Source organism: Salmo trutta, chromosome 2 (genome assembly GCF_901001165.1).
Source record: "Salmo trutta chromosome 2, fSalTru1.1, whole genome shotgun sequence".
Taxonomy (NCBI): domain Eukaryota; kingdom Metazoa; phylum Chordata; class Actinopteri; order Salmoniformes; family Salmonidae; genus Salmo; species Salmo trutta.
Genome location: NC_042958.1, coordinates 48,758,125 through 48,776,879, shown reverse-complemented (window position 1 = coordinate 48,776,879; position 18,755 = coordinate 48,758,125). Strand labels below are relative to the sequence as shown.

At 42.4% G+C, this 18,755-nt stretch overlaps 1 long non-coding RNA gene across 3 annotated transcripts; it reads left to right on the top strand.

The window, feature by feature from the left end:
- Positions 1 to 314: 314 nt before the first annotated feature.
- LOC115156405 (uncharacterized) lies at positions 315 to 18,173 on the top strand. Of its 3 annotated transcripts, none has more exons than XR_003868236.1 (4): positions 315 to 371; positions 2,736 to 2,809; positions 16,876 to 16,984; positions 17,913 to 18,173. It is a non-coding gene; the product is annotated as an uncharacterized LOC115156405 (long non-coding RNA). The 3 variants fall into 3 exon arrangements; XR_003868239.1 differs by having other exon boundaries at positions 16,876 to 17,169; XR_003868237.1 differs by lacking the exon at positions 315 to 371 and adding an exon at positions 1,813 to 1,985.
- Positions 18,174 to 18,755: the final 582 nt, after the last annotated feature.

The window sequence follows — 18,755 nt, the reverse complement described above, 5'->3', positions numbered from 1 at the left end:
TCACAACTATTCGACACCGCAAGCTCCCAGCTACTGTCTAATCAACTTAACATTTACAGTGCCTTCGGAAAGTATTCAAACCCTTTGACTTGTTACACATTTTGTTACGTTATACCCCATTATGTAGAAATGTTTGCTAATTTATAAAAATTAAAAAATCCTACATAAATATCACATTTACATGTTTTCAGACCTTTTACTCAGTACTTTGTTGAAGCGCCTTTGGAAGCGATTACAGCCTCGAGTCTTCTTGGGCATGATGCTACAAGCTTGGCACACCTGTATTTAGGGAGTTTCTCCCATTCTTGTCTGCAGATCCTCTCAAGCTCTGTCAGGTTGGATGTGGAACATTGCTGCACAGCTATTTTCAGGTATTTCCAGAGATGTTCCTTACCGCCTCACGCCATTTGCACACACTGTATATAGACTTTCTTTTTATTCTATTGTGTTATTGACTGTACGCTTGTTTATTCCATGTGTAACTCTGTTGTTGTTTGTGTTGCACTGCTTTGCTTTATCTTGGCCAGGTTGCAGTTGTAAATGAGAACTTGTTCTCAACTAGCTTACCTGGTTAAATAATGGTGAAATAAAAAAAATACAAAACAAATGTTTGATCGGGTTCAAGTCCGGGCTCTGGCTGGGCCACTTAAGGACATTCAGAGACTTGTCCCAAAGCCACTCCGGCCAACTCTAGGAAGAGTCTTGGTGGTTCCAAACTTCTTCATGAACCAACATCCCTGAGGAAAGTTTTTGACTTGTAGAATCCATGCCCCAAAGAATTCAGGCTGTTCTGGAGGCAAAGAGGGGTCTGATCAGGTACTAGATGGGTATACCTAATAAACTGTCTGGTGAGTGTATAATCAGGGCCATGAGTTATACCTGTACAGGAGCAACTCCTGATTCAGGCTATTTAGTGTAGCTTGCTCTTCAAAGCGGTACAAAACACGTTTAGGTTGTGTTTTGTTCATGTTCAAACAAGGAAGACCAAGTCATGTTTTTTAAAGGGGTAATCTGCAGTTCGGACAATAACAAAGCTGCCACTGATTTGGTAAACGGCTGAGGAATGGGGATGGAGAAATTGAACCACTCTCAAAATCCTAGATCAACTATGGATACAAGAACTGACCACTCATGATACAACAATTATAGTTTTAACCATGTTTTTGAGGCAATATAGAGTTTTTTATGTTTACTTTTTTAATAAACAAAGTACACGTAATAAATAAAACAACCTTATATTTGGGGTTCTGATGGGGTGTGACAGTTGAACTAAGCTCATGCGGCATCTATAAGTTACATTCTTCAAGAAATATTGGGTAGATTTTAATAATTTACAAGGCCAATAACAGAGGTACCAATTGCAGAATGCCCTTTTTTAATGTTTACTTATGGTGTCATTCTCACATGTTGATCATTAAAACAATTCAGTCTGATCAGACTGAAATCAGTCTGATTTGAATTAATTCTGAAATCAGACGGGGAATATCTCGCTCTCTCTTGAATGCTATAGAATCTAGATCCTAGAATTGAGAAAATGTATGGAATATCATCCACATCAAATCATACACCTCTGTTCTGACTAAAGTAAAGTGATGTAAACATTGCATTTTACTAGTGTAGATTGGGGTTCTTTCACCTCTGGAAACTCCACTTTAGTCTGGGGTTCTTTCACCTCTGGAAACTCCACTTGAGTCTGGGGTTCTTTCCTGTCAGGAAAATCTAGCGCAGCCTAAGATAAAGTCCTTGGTGAAAGTAAAATCACTGTTGCTTTGTCCTCCCTCAGTGCCCATATTAGGACTGTCAGAGATCTGTCCAGGAGAGAGAGAGAAAGTGTTGCATGCCTTCTCCACAGCATGCCTTCTACAAGTAGGTTAGAGGTTGTGAAAGGGGGTATCCACTGTCTCCACCCACTCTTCTCCAACAGTTATTTTCTGGGACTCTATACAACTTTATTTGATGGCAGAACATTCAGAGGCTGTAAGCTTGTAAGTACAGTATACTTACTTAGATCGTTGTGTGTGCGCCTGCCTGCGTGCCTGCCTGCCTTCCTGCCTGCCCTAAAGACACGCGTGCGTCAGGATTTGTTAGTCACATCACCTTGATGGACATTTCATGATTACTCTCAGGGTCTCAATCTCAGAAGGTTATTTTGTTTTCCTCGTCGCTAATGGCAGTCTGTGTTGGATGGTGAATTCACCTAAACTCTGGGTGTTTCTTTGGTAGGCCTACTATGGCTGTGGAGAGAGGAAAATGCATAAATGTGTAAAAGTTAAGTCTTTGCAGGTTGCATGTAGGGGAGAGGGGTTTCGGGGCGGGGGAGCCCCAGGTTGCAAATCAGAACCTCTCATACCCATTTTACAACACCAAACTATTTTTTAACTCATTGACTTTCGCAGTTAAGTCTAAAAAGCTCTATTTTGCTCAATGTCTATTTTAATGCTTAAGTGTGTATACATTACTGTATTTATACTTTGGATATTTCAACAGGAAAATAATTTAAAAAACTGCTTGAGTGGGACTTGAAAACTATTCAGATTCACCGAGAATTTATTCTGACCTGTTCTTAAATATCACTACAAATCCACAGTGGCCACGTCTACAGATCAGGGCTGTGGTTAATTCCAGTCCCTTCAAGACATAGGCCTACTGCTTGAATCATACAGTCTATGTCCAATCTGATGTAGGTTAATGTATAAGCTATTCATGTTTTGTGGTATTTGTTCTTTGTGCTTTAGGACACATGGCAAAATGCTTCTGCTGTTTCTGTGTCTCGGTTTGCTCACTTCTAATGTCCAGTCAAGAATACCAGGTAAACTGCACACTTTATACATTATTATGGTTGTTATGAGTGAGAAAGTTATAGGTTCAAAGATCATAGCCCCAAGACATGCTAACCTCCCCTGTTATTGGTATTGGTGAGGGGTTAGCATGTCTTGAGGGTAGGATCTTTGACCCTCTCATCATTATTCACAATTAATTTAGGAGTATTCATCATTGTGGTAGCAAACACATTATTGTAGAAGTGTTTAGAAACATATGCTGTTCTTATTTATAATAAAAGTGACTCCAAAATGGCACAATACATTATTTACCATTCATTTCAATTGAGCAGAAAATAACTGAAACACAACCAAAACTAACTACAAATGCATCCAACAAGTTTGAAGAGTCAAATTGCATGCTAGGAATATACCAAATACTAAACCTTTCAATACTTTATTAATAAGAATCTTCATTGGTGTCAATAATTATGAACGCTACCATGTTGAGAAAAAAAAAGATATTCGATTAAATGTCATTGTATTGTCATGTTCAGATTGAACACAGACAGTTTTGTAGCTTCATTGTTGCTGACAGAGGTGTATAAATTCCAGTGGTGGAAAAAGAACCCAATTGCCATACAAGAAAAGATGCCTTTTAATAGAAAATGACTGAAGTAAAAGGGAATGTCACTCAGTAAAATACTACTTGATTAAAAGTATTTGGTTTTAAATATACTTCAGTATCAAAAGTAAAAGTTTAAATCATTTCACGTTCCTTATTTAAGCAAACCAGACAACAAGATTTTCTATTATACAATTTTTTACTGCAAGCCAGGGTCACACTCCAACACTCAGCGTATGCATTGGGTAGAATTACCCTCTTACATTTTTGTGCATTAAACAAGAGGTTGGGGGGGGGGGGGGGGTCTACTAAGCTACAGTCCATTCGGAAAGTATTCAGACCCCTTCCCCTTTTCCACATTTTGTTACGTTACAACCTTATTCTAAAATGACTTAAATAAATAAAAAATAACAATCAATCTATACACAATACCCCATAATGACAAAGCAAAAACAGGTTTTTTGTACATTTTTGCAAATGTATTAAAAATAATATCAGAAATACCTTATTTACATAAGTACTCAGACCCTTTGCTATGAGACTTGAAATTAAGCTCAGGTGCATCCTGTTTCCATTGATCGTCCTTGAGATGTTTCTACAACTTGGAGTGCACCTGGGGTAAACTCAATTGTTGGACATGATTTGGAAAGGCACACACCTGTCTATGTAAGGTCCCACTGAAGACAGCGCATGTTAGAGCAAAAATCAAGCCATGGGGTCGAAGCAATTGTCCGTAGAACTCCGAGACAGGAGTGTGTTGAGGCACAGATCTGGGGAAGGGTACCAAAAAATTCTGCAGCATTAAAGGTCGTCAAGAACACAGTGGACTCCATCATTCTAAAATGGAAGAACTTTGGTACCACCAAGACTTTTCCTAGAGCTGGCCACCCAGCCAAGCTGAGAAATCTGGGGAGAAGGGCCTTAGTCAGGAGGTGACCAAGAACCGGATGGTCACTCTGACAGAGCTCTAGAGTTCCTCTGTAGAGATGGGAGAACCTCTGGTTCTCTGGTCTGATGAAACCGAGATTGAACTCTTTGGCCTGATTGCCAAGCGTCACGTCTGGAGGAAACCTGGCACCATCCCTATGGTGAAGCATGATGGTGGCAGCATCATGCTCTGGGGATGTTTTTCAGAGGCAGGGACTGGGAGATTAGTCAGGATCGAGGGAAAGATCAATGGAGCAAAGTATAGAGAGGTCCTTGATGAAAACCTGCTCCAGAGCGCTCAGGACCACAGACTGGGGTGAAGGTTAACCTTCCAGCAGGACAATGACCCTAATCACACAACCAAGACAACACAGGAGTGGCTTCAGGACAAGTCTCTGAATGTCCTTGAGCGGCCCAGCCAGAGCCCGGACTTGAAACCGATCGAACATCTCTGGAGAAACCTGAAAATAGCTGTGCAGCGACGCTACCCATCCAACCTGACAGAGCTTGAGAGGATCTGCAGAGAAAAATGGGAGAAACTCCCCAAATACAGGTGTGCGAAGCTTGTAGCGTCATACCCAAGAAGACATGAGGCTGTAATTGCTGCCAATGGTGCTTCAACAAAGTACTGAGTAAAGGGTCTGAAAACTTATTTAAATGTGATATTGTTGTGTCATTATGGGGTATTGTGTGTAGATTGATGAGCGGAAAAAAACAATTTAATCAGTTTTAGAATAAGGCTGTAACGTAACAAAATTAGGAAAAAGTAAAGGGGCTTGGATACATGCCGAATGCACTGTATATAACGTCTAGTGAGTGTCTGTAAGGTCAGTGCAGATTGGGTACTATTAATTGACTATTTAGCTGTCTGGTTATTTTGCAGTCATATGTCTTGGTTGTAAAAGCTGTCTCGGAGCCTGTTGGTCCTTAGAGCCGATGCTCTGGTATCGTTTGCTGGACGGTAGCAGAGTGAACAGTCTATAGATTGGGTGGCTGGAGTCGTTGGCAATTTTTCGGGTCTTTCTCTTACACCGCCTGATATAGAGGGCCTGGATGGCAGGGAGCTCGGTCCTAGTGATGTACTGGGCTGTCCGCACCACCCTTTGTATCGCTTTGCTGTCAAGGGCGGTGCAATTGCCACACCAAGCGGTGATGCAGCCACTCAAGATGCTCTCGATGGTGCAGTTGTAGAACGTTTTGAGGATCCAAATCTTTTCAGCCTCCTGAAGGGGAGGAGGCGGTGCTGTGTCCTCTTCATGACTGTGCGGGTGTGTGTGGACCATGTTAAGTCCTTAGTGATATGACGCCAAGGAACTTAAAACTCTCAAGCTGCTCCACAACACCCCTGTCAATGTGGATGGGGGTGTGCTCTCCCCTCTTTCTCCTATAGTCCACAATCAGCTCATTGGTCTTTCTTGACATTGAGGGAGAGGTTGTTGTCCTGGCACCACACTGCTAAGTCTCTGACCTCTTCCCTATAGCCTGACTCATCGCGGTCGGTGAGCAGGCCTACAACTACAAACTTGATGATGGTGTTGCAGTCTTGCGTGACCAGACAGTCGTGGGTGAACAGGGAGTATAGGAGGGGACTAAGCACACACCCCTGAGGGCCCCCTGTGTTGAGGGCCAGCATGGCAGAGGTGTTGTTGTCTACCGTCACCACCTGGGGCAGACCAGTCAAGAAGTCTAGGATCCAGTTGCAGAGGCAGGTGTTCAGTCCCAGGGTCCCTAGCTTAGTGATGAGCTTGATGTTAAACGTTGAGCTGTACTCTATGAACAGCATTCTAAGAGTTATTTCTCCTCTCGTCCAGGTGGGAGAGGGATCTGAGTGGATCTGTTGATGCGGTATATGAATTGGAGTGGGTCTAGGGTGTCTGGGTTTATGGTGTCGAAGTGTGTCATGACCAGCATTTCAAAGCACTTCATAATTACAGATGTGAGTGGCACAGGGTGGTAATCGTTTAGACATGTTACCTTGGATCTCTTGGGAACAGGGACAATGGTGGTCAGCTTGAAACATGTTGGGAATGGGACAAGACTGGGACAAGAAGAGTTTGAAAATGTTAACCGGTTGAAACATTTTGCTCACATTGGCCACGGAGAGCGAGATCACACAGTCATCCTAAATGGCAGGGGCTTTCAAGCAAGGCACAGTGTTATATTCCTCGAAGCAATCCTAAAAGGCATTTAGCTCGTTTGGGAGTTCTGTGTCAAATGAAATCAAATCAAATGTATTTGTCACATACACATGGTTAGCAGGTGTTAATGCAAGTGTAGCGAAATGCTTGTGCTTCTAGCTCCGACCATGCAGTAATATCTAACAAGTAATTTAACCTAACAATTTCACAACAACTACCTTATACACACAAGTGTAATGGAATGAATACGAATATGTACATACAAATATATAAATGAGTGATGGCCAAACTGCATAGGCAAGATGCAGTAGATGGTATAGAGTACAGAATATACATATGAGATGAGTAATGAAGGGTATGAGAACATTATATAAAGTGGCATTGTTTAAAGTGGCTAGTGATACATTGAATTACATCAAGACGGCAAGATGTAGTAGATGGTATAGCGTACAGTATATACATATGAGATGAGTAATGTAGGGTAAGTAAAAATTATATTCATAAAGTGGCTAGTGATAAATTGATTGCATCAAATGTTCCATTATTAAAGTGGCTGTTGTTGAGTCAGTGTGTTGGCAGCAGCCACTCAATGTTAGTGATGGCTGTTTAACAGTCTGATGGCCTTGAGATAGAAGCTGTTTTTCAGTCTCTCGGTCCCAGCTTTGATGCACCTGTACTGACCTCACCTTCTGGATGATAGCAGGGTGAACAGGCAGTGGCTCGGGTGGTTGTTGTCCTTGATGATCTTTTTGGCCTCCCTGTGACATCGGGTGGTGTAAGTGTCCTGGAGGGCAGGTAGTTTGCACCCAGTGATGCGTTGTGCAGACCTCACTACCCTCTGGAGAGCCTTCCGGTTATGGGCGGAGCAGCTGCCGTACCAGGCGGTGATACAGCCCGACTGGATACTCTCGATTGTGCATCTGTAAAAGTTTGTGAGTGTTTTTGGTGACAAGCTGAATATCTTCAGCCTCCTGAGGTTGAAGAGGCGCTGCTGTGCCTTCTTCACCACGCTGTCTGTGTGGGTGGACCATTTCAGTTTGTCCGTGATGTGTACGCCGAGGAACTTAAAACTCTCCACCCTCTCCACTACTGTCCTGTCAATTTTAGATAGGGATCTGCTCCCTCTGCTGTTTCCTGAAGTCCACGATCATCTCCTTTGTTTTGTTGACATGGAGTGTGAGGTTATTTTCCTGACACCACACTCCAAGGGCCCTCACCTCCTCCCTGTAGGCCGTCTCGTCGTTGTTGGTAATCAAGCCTACCACTGTAGTGTCGTCTGCAAACTTGATGATTGAGTTGAAGGCGTGCATGGCCACGCAGTCGTGGGTGAACAGGGAGTACAGGAGAGGGCTGAGAACGCACCCTTGTGGGGACCCAGTGTTGAGGATCAGCGGGGTGTAGATGTTGTTATCTACCCTCACCACCTGGGGGCGGCCCGTTAGGAAGTCCAGGACCCAATTGCACAGGGCGGGGTCGAGACCCGGGGTCTCGAGCTTAATGACGAGTTTGGAGGGTACTATGGTGTTAAATGCTGAGCTGTAATCAATGAACAGCATTCTTAAATAGGTATTCCTCTTGTCCAGGTGGGTTAGGGCAGTGTGCAGTGTGATGGCGATTGTGTCGTCTGTGGACCTATTGGGTCGGTAAGCAAATTGGAGTGGGTCTAGTGTGTCAGATGGGGTGGAGGTGATATGGTCCTTGACTAGTCTCTCAAAGCACTTCATGATGACGGAAGTGAGTGCTACAGGGCGGTAGTAATTTAGCTCAGTTACTTTAGCTTTCTTAGGGCAGCTCATGGGTAGATTTCTCTTTGTAATCTGTTATTGTCTGCAAGCTCTGCCACATACGACAAGTGGTGTAGCCGGTGTAATAGTATTCTACCTTCCTCTTATATTGTCCTTTTGCATGTTTGATGTCTCATTGGAGATTATAGCTGGATTTCTTGTATGTGTCCATCTCTGTGTCCTGTTCATTGTAAGCGGTAGCTCTAGCCTTTAGCCCAGTGAGGATGTTGCCTGTAATCTGTGTTTTTTGGCTGGGGATACGTTCTTATAGTCGCACTGGGGATGACATTGTCTGTGCACTTATTGATGAAGCCCGTGACTGTTGTGGTAAACTCCTCAATGTTATTGGATGAATCCCGGAACATATCGCAGTCTGTACTAGCAAAACAGTCTTGTAGCCTCTTGTCTGGGTCGTCCGACCACTTCCATATTGAGCACATCACTGGTACTTCCTGTTTGAGCTTTTGTTTTTAAACAGGAAGCAGGAGAATGGAGACATTGTCAAATTTGCAGAAGGGACGATGAGGGAGGGCCTTGTGTCCGTTTCTGTGGGTAGAATTAAAGTGGTCTCAAGTTTTAGCGCCCCTAGTGGCTCAGGAGATGTGTTGGTAAAAGTGAGGGACTGTTTTCAATCTCCCTGCGTTAAAACCTCTTTGGGCAAGGCGTGCCGCTAGCGACCCACCCGACAACATCCGGTGAAATTGCATAGAGCCAAATTCAAATTACATAAATAGTAATAATAAACATTCATGAAAATACAAGTGTTATACATCAGTTAAAAGATTAACCTCTCTGGCGCATGTGGGACGAATTCGTCCCACCTACGTAACAGCCACTTCAATCCAGTGGCGCGATTTCTGAATCGTTTGAAATACTATTACTTCAATTTCTCAAACATATGACTATTTTACAGCTATTTAAAGACAAGAATCTCGTTAATCTAACCACACTGTCCGATTTCAAAAAGGCTTTACAACGAAAGCAAAACATTAGATTATGTCAGTAGAGTGCCCAGCCAGAAATAATCAGACACCCATTTTTCAAGCTAGCATATATGTCACATAAACCCAAACCACAGCTAAATGCAGCACTAACCTTTTATGATCTTCATCAGATGACACACCTAGGACATTATGTTATACAATACATGCATGTCTGTTCAATCAAGTTCATATTTATATCAAAAACCAGCTTTTTACATTAGCATGTGACGTTCAGAAAAAGCATACCCACCGCAAACTTCCGGGGAATTTACTAACAGTTTGCTAAATTACTCACGATAAACGTTCACAAAAAGCATAACAATTATTTTAAGAATTATAGATACAGAACTCCTCTATGCACTCGATATGTCTGATTTAAAATAGCTTTTCGGATGAAGCACATTTTGCAATATTCTAAGTACATAGCCCGGCATCAAGGGCTAGCTATTTAGACACCCACCCAGTTCAGCCTTCACCAAAATCACATTTCCTATAAGAAAAATGTTCTTACCTTTCTTGTTCTTCGTCAGAATACACTGCCAGGACTTCTACTTCAATAACAAATGTAGGTTTGGTCCCAAATAATCCATCGTTATATCCAAACAGCTACGTTTTGTTCGTGAGTTCTAGACACTATCAGAATGCTACATCACGGTCACGAGCATGGCGCATGGCGTGACAAAAAATGTCTAAATATTCCATTACCGTACTTCGAAGCATGTCAACCGCTGTTTAAAACCAATTTTTATGCCATTTATCTCGTAGAAAAGCGATAATATTCCGACCGGGAATCTGCAATGAGCCTAAACAGCCGAATGAAATTTCTCCACGGGGGCGAATCGTGCACGCGCCTCATTCAATGGTCCTCTGATCGGCCACTTACCAAAGGCGATAATCTGTTTCAGCCAGAGGCCGCCTCGTCATCCTTCAGGTTTTTCCCGGGTTCTGAGAGCCTATTGGAGCCCTAGGAATTGTCACGTTACAGCTAAGATCCTTACTTTTCAATAAACAGATGCAAGACGCACGACTCCTTGTCAGACAGGCCACTTCCTGCATGAAACCTTGTCAGGTTTTTGCCTGCCATAGGAGTTCTGTTATACTCACAGACACCATTCAAACAGTTTTAGAAACTTTAGGGTGTTTTCTATCCAAACCTGAACAATAATATGCATATTCTAGCTTCTGAGTTGGTGTAGGAGGCAGTTAAAAATGGGCACATATTTTTTCCAAAATTCTCAATACTGCCCTCTAGCCCAAACAGGTTAACGTCTTGTTAATCCAGCCGCTTTGTCAGATTTCAAAAAGGCTTTACGGTGAAGGCATAACATGCGATTATCTGAGGACAGCGTCCCGCACACAAAAGCATACAAACATTTTCCAACCAAGCAGAGGAGTCACGAAAGTCAGAAATAGCGATAAAATAAATCTCTTACCTTTGAAGAACTTTCTCTGTTGGCAATCCAAAGGGTCCCAGCTACACAATAAATGGTCCTTTTGTTGGATAAAGTCCCTCTTTATATCCCAAAAACTTTGTTAGCACGTTTTGTTCAGTAATCCACTGGCTCAAAGGCGGTCAAAACATGCAGACGAATATATCCTAATAGTACCTTTAGTTTTCCACAAAGCAGCGTTCGATCCTGCCGCTGCATGGAGAATCCACCGAGTACTACGTGCATAGCGTCATCCAGCCACATTTCAGTAAGACCTATAATATTGTAGCTTTTCAAGTGTCTATGATAAGAGACTCTCGAACAAAGCTCATCCATCTTATTCTCGAGTTACTGGACATTTTCCAATAGAACGGAGGGGAGTGTAGTTCGTTTTTCTCTTTGCCTCAATTTCAGTAGGACTCCACCTGGTCTCCCACGTTTACGCCTGCACCGTTTTGGTACCCCATGGAACAAAGAAATAGGGTTCGGCATGAACAGCTGAACAGCTGAGTCAGAGTCGATCGGATGTCCAGAAGTGCTTGGCGGTCATATGTGATAATACTATGAACATTCTGTAGATTTTTTTTAAAGATTAACACGAAACTCATTTGATGTCGCCTTTCTTCGTCGGAGCCATCTTCTCCTTGTAATAAAGTGAATGCAGCTTTTTTCTTTTGACTAGCTGGTTTCCTGAGGCAGAGTGTGGCTAAGGGTTCTAGAAACCCTCTCAGGGCTCCCTCTCTTGGTTTCCCTCTCTCTCCTCCCTGTTGAACCTACCTTTCTCTCATTCAAGACGCCATCTTTTGGACTTTTGGACTTTTACCTCTTTTGGACTTTTACCACATATTTTGGACTTTTACCTCTCAAGCCCCCTCCTAGTCCCTTCTCCTCCCTCCCTCTCTCCCCTCACAGGTCAATTGCATGTTGGTGTCTCAGCAGATGTTTTCTTAGACGTGACTCATTAGTCTGCTACTCGCTGTGCCGATGAAGTCACACACACACACGCCAAGGACAAATCGCCTGAAATCTACAGTTTTATATAGAGCCATAGCTGAATGGACCTTTTTATCAATCCATATTTCTCAAATAAAAAGTAAATCCACCTTCAAGAAAAAAAATGAAAGAACTATTTAATGTGACAGACTTTATGACTGGACAGGAAATAGAAAGCATCAACTGAATATTAAATGTGTTTCCTGTCAGGTATTTTAATTGTCTGTATTGTCTACTTGTTGAATGTTTGTGAAGTCTTGATTTGTAATTGTTTGTAATGACTTATTAATTGGTGTTGGACCCCAGGATGATTAGCTAGCATTACAGAGTTAGCTAATGGGGATCCTAATAAAAATTGCTAATTAAATTACACACACACAGACACACACACACACACACACACACACACACACACACACACACACACACACACACACACACACACACACACACACACACACACACACACAGTGCTGCAGTTTGGTCCCAAGGATTCTGGTACCTATGCTATCATTAGAAGGTTTCCAGGTTTCTTTTATTTATGAAAATCCTCTTTACTACTTCTTGACTTTCTCTCTGATAGTTACAAAAATGCTTCTCTCTGAGATAGAGGAGAAAATGGTTGCCTGACCTAGAAACTTCTTCTGGATTCTGGTTTTAATATAACAGCTACTAACCCAGACAGACCCGGATGTATCCAAGGTCTCAGGTGACAGCCTGTGTGACAAGTTGTAGTGGCTGATCTAACGTAGGCCAATTGGGGTGGCCAACTCTGGATGGCCAACTTCAAGAGCCCAACACTAACACATCTGTTTCAAATAATTGTGATCCAACTTTAAGACCTTGATCAGTAGAATATTAGAATCAGATGTGTTACTGTTAAAACGTCTGCACACACACCATCTGTGTTATAACAAGTCACAACTTTCAAAATCAGTACTCTTGATAATCAGTTATATTGTTATTCCAGCCCAACCTAGTTTAGTTTTCCCATCAATGTGACACCATGCAAATCTCAGATGACACTGTTTAACCCACATAATACTTTACTTTTGGCTAAAGCTCTGTGAACTCCATACTTATTTGATAGCACGGATGAGAAATTCCCTATGCAAAGCATACTTGGAACTGAACTGAACAATTCCATACAGTATAATGGCTATGACAATGGAAGACAATTGACTCTTCGCTAACCCACGCCCCAGAATTGTGGGCAACCAATCGCAGTGCTCCGATGGATAGCAACTGTCGCTAACCAAGCTCCTGTTCGACCAGCCTTCAGACAAGCTCTAGTTTCAAAAAATCTTTATATGGCTACATAATTTAACAATGTACCAGGGGTACCTGCGACTATGATTCTTAAAATGCAGAGCCTGTTGGAGTATTTTTCAAATCTGAAATGATACTTTTGTTATGTTGTTTGCTAGCTGGTTAGCCATCTCCACTGGCCACCATTGAAAATTCTACTAATACTAGCTATCTAGCCAGTTACAATTTTTCCCAATAGGCTTTATGCATTATACATCCTCCAACGTTCTAATTTACTTCCGATCGGGTTGATGACTTCCGAAGCGAGTTCTGCTATTGTTTGTTTCATTAGCTTACTAGCTATCGTCAATGCATTTCTGATTGAAATAGTTTGCAAATGACTACGTTTAAATTACAGCCCCGCGAAGGAGGTGCTAATGAACATTGTTCAGTGCCTCTGTGTTCAGTTTCTTTCAAATTTAATGGTATTGTGAGCTTCCATCGTTTCCCGGTCGATGTAGAAAAAGGTGGTTGGTGGCAGTACGCCGAGACAACTTTGCTGTCACCAAACACACAAAGGTGTGTAGTACACATTTCGTCGAAAGTGACTTTGTTGAGGGAAAAATTGGGGGGCGACAATACCTAAAAATAGGTGTTGTTCCTACTGTCTTCGCGTGGAACTGGCCCATTCAAAAGAGACCTGGTGTTTGGGGAAGATGACTGAAACCTCCTGCTCCGACTGAGGGGGATGAAGAACAAGGTGCACTGCCTGTGGACTGTGCCGTCTCTGATCCGGTCCAGAGCTTGGGCCAAGCCAGTGTAAATGTGTTTATTTGCTAGTAGCAAAATAATAATTTGTTTATCTACGACATGTATCAATCATTTGTGTTGTAGTGAATATCAGTTTGTGTGGAGCTTGTATTAGTAGGTTTACGGAACTCTATCCCCAAGGTTTGTAAGACAATGGGTTAATAATAATTAGGCAAAGACTCAGCATCTGCAAAAGGTTCGTACGGTTTATTCAGAGAACGTTATGAAGTACAATTACACAAAGAAGTTCATTTTATGCTCACTCCCCGCTTACGCACATACCTCCACACAAACAGTAGATATCCTACGCACATCCATACACAGGAACAGTAGGTGAATAGTATCCCTCCCCGGACTTCTCACCACTGTTAATCACTATCCAGCGCTGCCTGTTCCTTTCCCCCAAGATTAGGGGGACCTTGAAGGTTACTCCCTGTTTCTTCCAAGCCTCTTCAGGTCGGGTCACACACACATGTCTACAGTTCCCTTAGGCCCACTAACACACACACATTTCTCTTCCTCCCGGGCCTCTACTAGACCTTATGGGACTTATGTTCAGTACTTTAATTATTCATCACACATGCTACATATCTACTAATCAGTTACGTTTCAGGAAGGGATTCTTTATTCATTTACCTTTATTATATAATTTCCTTATCAGAGAAATAAGTCTCCAACTTGAGTGATTTTTGCAATACGTTCCAGTCATTGGCAGCAGAGAACTAGAAGGAAAGGCGGCCAAAGGAGGTGTTGGCTTTGGGGATGACCAGTGAAATATACCTGCTGGAGCGTGTGTATTGGTGGGTGTAGCTATGGTGACCAGTGAGCTGAGATAAGGCGGAGCTTTGCCTAGCAAAGACTTGTAGATGACCTGGAGCCAGTGGGTTTGGCGATGATATGTAGCGAGGACCAGCCAACGAAAGCATACAGGTTGCAGTTGTAGGTAGTATATGGGGCTTTGGTGACAAAACGGATGGCACTGTGATAGACTGCATCCAATTTGCTGAGTAGAGTATTGGAGGCTATTTTGTAAATGACATCGTCAAAGTCAAGGATCGGTAGGATAGTCATTTTTATGAGGGTACGTTTGGCAGCAAGAGTGAAGGAAGCTTTGTTGCAAAATAGGAAGCCGATTCCAGATTTCATTTTTGGATTGGAGATGTTTAATATGAGTCTGGAAGGAGAGTTTACAGTCTAGCCAGACACCTAGGTATTTATAGTTGTCCACATATTCTAAGTCAGAACCATCCAGAGTAGTGATGCTAGTCGGGCGGCGGGTGCGGGCAGCGATTGGTTGAAGAGTATGCATTTCATTTTACTAGCATTTAAGAGCAGTTGGAGGCCACGGAAGAAGGGTTGTATGGCATTGAAGCTTGTTAGGAGGTTTGTTAACAGTGTCCAAAGAAGGGCCAGAAGTATACAGAATGGTGTCGTCTGCGTAGAGGTGGATCATAGAATCACCCGCAGCAAGAGCGACATCATTGATATATACAGAGAAAAGAGTCGGCCCTAGAATTGAACCCTGTGACACCCCCATAGAGACTGCCAGAGGTCCGGACAACATGCCCTCCGATTTGACACACTGAACTCTATCTGAGAAGTAGTTAGTGAACCAGGCGAGGCAGTCATTAGAGAAACCAAGGCTGTTGAGTCTGCCGATAAGAATAAGGTGATTGACAGAGAAGAAAGTCTTAGCCAGGTTGATGAAGATGGCTGCACAGTACTGTCTTTTATCGATGGTGGTTATGATATCATTTAGGACCTTGAGCGTGGCTGAGGTGCACCCATGACCAGCTCGGAAACCGGATTGCATAGGGAGAAGGTACGGTGGGATTCGAAATGGTCAGTGATCTGTTTATTCACTTGGCTTTTGAAGACTTTAAAGGCAGGGTAGGATAGATATAGGTCTGTAACAGTTTGGGTCTAGAGTGTCTCCCCCTTTGAAGAGGGGGATGACTGCGGCCGCTTTCCAATCTATAGGAATCTCAGACGATACGAAAGAGAGGTTGAACAGACTAGTAATAGGGGTTGCAACAACGGCGACGGATAATTTTAGAAAGAGAGGGTCCAGATTGTCTAGCTGAGCTGATTTGTAGGGATCCAGATTTTGCAGCTCTATCAGAACATCAGCTGTCTGGATTTGGGTGAAGGAGAAGTGGTGGGGGCTTGGGCCAGTTGCTGCGGGGGGTGCAGAGCTGTTGGCTGGGGTTGGGGTAGCCAGGTGGAAAGCATGGCCTGCCGTAGAGAAATGCTTATTGAAATTCTTGATTATCATGGATTTATTTGTGGTGACAGTGTTTCCTAGCCTCAGTGCAGTGGGCAGCTGGGAGGAGGTGCTCTTATTCTCCATGGACTTTAAAGTGTCCCAAAACATTTTGGAATTAGTGCTGCAGGATCCAAATTTCTGTTTGAAAAAGCTAGCCTTTGCTTTCCTAACTGACTGTGTATATTGGTTCCTGACTTCCCTGAGAAGTTGCATATCGCGGGGACTATTTGACCTCAGACCCATAACGGACGCAGGCAATGAGGCAGTGATCGCTGAGATCTTGTTTGAAAACAGCAGAGGTGTATTTAGAGGGCAAGTTGGTCAGGATGATATGTATGAGGGTGCCCATGTTTACGGATTTGGGGTTGTACCTGGTAGGTTCCATGATAATTTGGGTGAAATTGATGGCCATAAAGAACTAGCTAAAAGCCACGCCTCCAATAAGCCACGCCTCTAATCTGACAGAATGTCACCTCTACAATATATTAATAAAAAGGTTCAAACCCCTCCCCAAACCCCTTAACCCCTCACATTACAAAAGTTTCCAGTTTGAACTTTTACACAGAGGTTCTTCTGAGACCCTTTCCAGAGGGGTCACTCAAGGACCTGCAAAGGTTCCGCTGGTGTGGCAAACCAAAAGGTTCTTCCAGGCAGCTTTACTTCTTAGAGTGTACAGTCATTATTGCTCATCTTTATGAAGGGTGTTAATCATTTCAGGACACCACTGAATGATAATGTACATATGAATGTGAATGTACAGTATATGAACCAGTTTATCAATGTAAAATTGTACTGGAACAATGCTATGATATGTTGCATGTTCGTTCATTGATATAGTTTGATATCCATTTATATCCTTTCATTCGAATTATGTTGCTTGTTCATTCATTCATGTCCTTGTTTGTTTTCCAGGGGCCAACATAACGTGTGAAAATCAATTGGTTAAAGCAGGAACGAACCATAACCTGACATGTAGAGTGGATTACAGTGCTGAAAATAACAATAACTGCACAACTGAACGGTATTTCTGGAAGCATAAATCAAATACAAAAAACATAAAATGTACAATAGACTGTAACCTGAAGATTACCAAAACCTACTTTTTTGAGATAGAAAATGTTACCAAAGCTGTTGAGGGAAACTACACTTTTTTCATTAACACAAACTGTGGCGCAGGAAATGGCAAATTTTATGTTTCCGTTACTTGTAAGTACAATGCTAAAATACAGTGACCAGTGTGACATATGTTAAATGGGTTCATGTGATATGACCAGGAAAAGGTCCAGTAATTCAAATGAAATGTGATAATACAGTATTCATATACACTGAGTGTACAAAACATTAGGAACACCTGCTCTTTCCATGACAGACTGACCAGGTGAATCTAGGTGAAAGCTATGATCCCTTGTTGATGTCACTTGTTAAATCCACTTCAATCAGCATATATGAAGGGGAGAAGACAGGTTAAAGAAGGAGTTTTATTTATTTAGCCTTGTGATAAATGAGACATGGCTTGTGTATGTGTACCATTCAGAGGGTGAATGGGCAAGACACAATATTTAAGTGCATTTGAACGAGGTATGGTAGTAGGTGCCAGGTGCACAGGTTTGAGTGTGTCAAGAACTGCAACGCAGCTGGGTCTTTCACGCTCAACAGATTCCTCTGGGTATCAGGAATGGTCCACCACCCAAAGGACATCCAGCCACCTTGACACAACTGTGGAAAGCATTGGAGTCGAGATGGGCCATTATCCCTGTGGAATGCTTTCGACACTTTGTAGGATCCATGCCACGATGAATTGAGGCTGTTATGAGGGAAAAAGGGGGTGCGACTCAATATTTGGAAGGTATTCCTAATGTGTTGTACACTCAGTGTATAAATCCCATATGGGGCTTGATACTTTAACATTTGTGAGTATTCAGAGTGCTAACCTCTCCTTATTTTCTCAGTGAGAAATGAAAAACAAGAATATCTGGGATCGTCAGGTCATCTATCGACATTATCATCACTGTTCTGGGTGTTCTACTGTTTCTCATCTTAAGACTTAATAGTTCATTCAGAAACAATGACAACACTGACTGTACTCCTGAAGCTACCAGAGGCCCTAAACCAGAAGCCTGCATAACTTTCAGTCTGGAGGAGCTGTGTGTGTGTGGGTGTGGGTGTGGGAGTGTGTATTGGTGCTACTATCCTTGTGGGGACAGAAATATCTCATTTACATAAGTAGTCAAATTCCTAAGTCAATACTTTGTAGAAGCACCTTTGGCAGTGATTACAGCTGTGACTCTGTCTGGGTAAGTCTCTAAGAGCTTTCCACACCTGGATTGTTCAACATTTGCCCATTATTCTCTTCTAAATTCTTCAAGCTCTGCCAAATTTGCTGTTGATCATTGCTAGAGAACCATTTTCAGGTCTTGCCATAGATTCACTGTCTTATTGGTAAGCAACTCCAGTGTAGATTTGGTCTTGTGTTATTGTCCAGCTGAAAAGTGAATTCATCTCCCAGTGTTTGGTGTATTGGATTTGCCTAAAAAATAACACTTTGTATTCAGGACAAAAACTGAATTACTTTGCCATGTTTTTTTTTCAGTACTACTATAGTGCCTTGTTTCGTACATGATGCATGTTTTGGAATATTTTTATTCTGTACAGGCTTCCTTTTCACTCTGTCAATTATTATTATTTATTTACCTTTATATAACTAGGCAAGTCAGTAAAGAACAAATTCTTAGTTACAATGACAGTCTACCGGGGAACAATGGGTTAACTACCTTGTTCAGTTTGAGGGATTC